The sequence below is a fragment of the Arachis hypogaea genome, chromosome 16 (assembly GCF_003086295.3).
Source record: "Arachis hypogaea cultivar Tifrunner chromosome 16, arahy.Tifrunner.gnm2.J5K5, whole genome shotgun sequence".
NCBI lineage: Eukaryota > Viridiplantae > Streptophyta > Magnoliopsida > Fabales > Fabaceae > Arachis > Arachis hypogaea.
This window is the reverse complement of record NC_092051.1, coordinates 68,070,774-68,073,749: the sequence shown is the minus strand read 5'-3', so window position 1 is coordinate 68,073,749 and position 2,976 is coordinate 68,070,774. Positions and strand designations below refer to the sequence as shown.

General features: G+C 38.5%; 1 non-coding gene across 1 annotated transcript; it reads right to left on the bottom strand.

Moving 5' to 3' along the window:
• Positions 1 to 990: 990 nt before the first annotated feature.
• LOC112760416 (small nucleolar RNA R71) lies at positions 991 to 1,098 on the bottom strand. The gene has a single exon (XR_003180858.1). It is a non-coding gene; the product is annotated as a small nucleolar RNA R71 (small nucleolar RNA).
• Between the last annotated feature and the right edge of the window lie 1,878 nt (positions 1,099 to 2,976).

Below are 2,976 nucleotides of genomic sequence, written 5' to 3'. Positions count from 1 at the left end.
TTTCTATCTTCTTATCTTTTCAAAATTGATTTTCAAATCTTTTTCAATTAATCTTATCTTTTTGTTTAATTCTTATCTTTTTCAAAACTACCTAACTAATTCTCTCTCTAATTTTCGAAAATCACCTTCCTCTTTTTCAAAATTTCTTTTTAATTAACTATTTATTTTAAATGTTAATTTGATTTAATTTTATTTTCCTTTCTTCATTTTCGAATTTTAACTTTAATTTTTGAATTAAAAACAAAAATATTTTTCTTTTCTTTTTAATTATTTTTGAAATTCTCTCCCCCTCATCTCTTTCTAATTATTTTATTTATCTACTAACACTTCTCTTCTTCTTAAAAATTTGAACCCTATCCCTCTTTCTGTGTTCGAATTCTTTTTCTTCTCTTCTACTCACATAAAGGAATCTCTATACTGTGACATAGAGGATTCCATATTTTCTGTTATCTTCTTTTTCATATGAGCAAGAGCAAGGACAAGAACATTCTTGTTGAAGCTGATCTGGAACCTGAAAGGACTCTGAAGAGGAAGCTAAGAGAAGCTAAAACACAACACTCTGAAGAGGACTTTACTAAAATTTTCGAAAAAGAAGGAGACATGACCGAAAATAATAACATTGCAGGGAAGATGCTTGGTGACTTTACTGCACCAAATTCCAATTTACATGGAAGAAGCATCTCAATCCCTGCCATTGGAGCAAACAATTTTGAGCTAAAGCCTCAATTAGTTTCTCTGATGCAACAGAATTGCAAGTTTCATGGACTTCCATCAGAAGATCCTTTTCAGTTTTTAACTGAATTGCAGATCTGTGATACTGTTAAGACCAATGGGGTCGATCCCGAGGTCTACAGGCTTATGCTTTTCCCGTTTGCTGTAAGAGACAGAGCTAGAATATGGTTGGACTCTCAACCTAAAGACAGCCTGAACTCTTAGGATAAGCTGGTCACAGCTTTCTTAGCCAAGTTTTTTCCTCCTCAAAAGCTTAGTAAGCTTAGAGTGGATGTTCAAATCTTCAAACAGAAAGAAGGTGAGTCCCTCTATGAAGCTTGGGAGAGATACAAGGAACTGACCAAAAAGTTTCCTTCTGACATGCTTTCAGAATGGACCATCCTGGATATATTCTATGATGGTCTGCCTGAATTATCTAAAATGTCATTGGACCATTCTGCAGGTGGATCAATTCACCTAAAGAAAATGCCTGTAGAAGCTCAAGAACTCATTGACATGGTTGCAAATAACCAGTTCATGTACACTTCTGAAAAGAATTCTGTGAGTAATGGGACGCCTATGAGGAAGGGAGTTCTTGAAATTGATACTCTGAATGCCATATTGGCTCAGAACAAAATATTGACTCAGCAAGTCAATATGATCTCTCAGAGTCTGAATAGATTGAAGGAATTATCCAACAGTACTAAAGAGGCATCTTCTGAAGAAGAAGCTTATGATCCTGAGAACCCTGCAATAGCAGAGGTGAATTACATAGGTGAACCCTATGGAAACACCTATAATCCCTCATGGAGAAATCATCCAAATTTCTCATGGAAGGATCAACAAAAGCCTCAACAAGGCTTTAATAATGGTGGAAGAAATAGGTTTAGCAATAGCAAGCCTTTTCCATCATCCACTCAGCAACAGACAGAGAATTCTGAGTAGAATCCATCTAGCTTAGCAAATATAGTCTCTGATCTATCTTAGGCCACTCTAAGTTTCATGAATGAAACAAGGTCCTCCATTAGAAATTTGGAGGCACAAGTAGGCCAGCTGAGTAAAAGGGTCATTGAAACTCCTCCTAGTACTCTCCCAAGCAATACAGAAGTAAACCCAAAGAGAGAGTGTAAGGCCATTGATTTGACCATGATGACCGAACCTAGAAGGGAGGAGGATGACGTGAATCCTAGTGAGGAAGACCTCCTGGGACGCTCAGTGACCAATAAGGAGCTTCCCTTTGAGGAACCAAAGGAATCTGAGGCTCATCTAGAGACCATACAGATTCCATTGAACCTCCTTCTGCCCTTCATGAGCTCTGATGAGTATTCTTCTTCTGAAGAGAATGAAGACGTTACTGAAGAGCAAGTTGCTAAGTACCTTGGTGCAATCATGAAGTTGAATGCCAAATTATTTGGTAATGAGACTTGGGAAGATGAACTTCCCTTGCTCACCAATGAACTGAATGCATTGGATAGGCAAAAATTACCTCAAAAGAAATAGGATCCTGGCAAATTCTTAATACCCTGTACCATAGGCACCATGACCTTTGAGAAGGCTCTGTGTGACCTGGGGTCTGGAATAAACTTAATGCCACTCTCTGTAATGGAGAAACTTGGGATCTTTGAGGTGCAAGCTGCCAGAATCTCATTAGAGATGGCAGACAACTCAAGAAAACAGGCTTATGGACAAGTAGAGGACGTGTTAGTAAAGGTTGAAGGCCTTTACATCCCTACTGATTTTATAATCCTAGACACTGGGAAGGATGAGGATGAATCCATCATCCTTGGAAGACCCTTCCTAGCCACAACAAGAGCTGTGATTGATGTGGACAGAGGAGAGTTGGTCTTCCAACTAAATGAGGACAACCTTGTGTTTAAAACTCAAGGATCTCCTTCTGTAACCATGGAGAGGAAGCATGAAAAGCTTCTCTCACTGCAGAGTCAACCAAAGCCCCCACAGTCAAACTCTAAGTTTGGTGTTGGGAGGCCACAACCAAACTCTAAGTATGGTGTTGAACCCCCACATTCAAACTCTAAGTTTGGTGTTGGGAGGTTCCAACCTTGCTCTGATTATCTGTGAGGCTCCATGAGAGCTCACTGTCAAGCTATTGACATTAAAGAAGCGCTTGTTGGGAGGCAACCCAATGTTATTTAATCATATCTATTTTATTTTCTTTTTGTTATTTCGTGTTTTATTAGGTTGATGATCATGTGGAGTCACAAAAACTACTAAAAAATTAAAAACAGAACGAAAAACAGCACACCC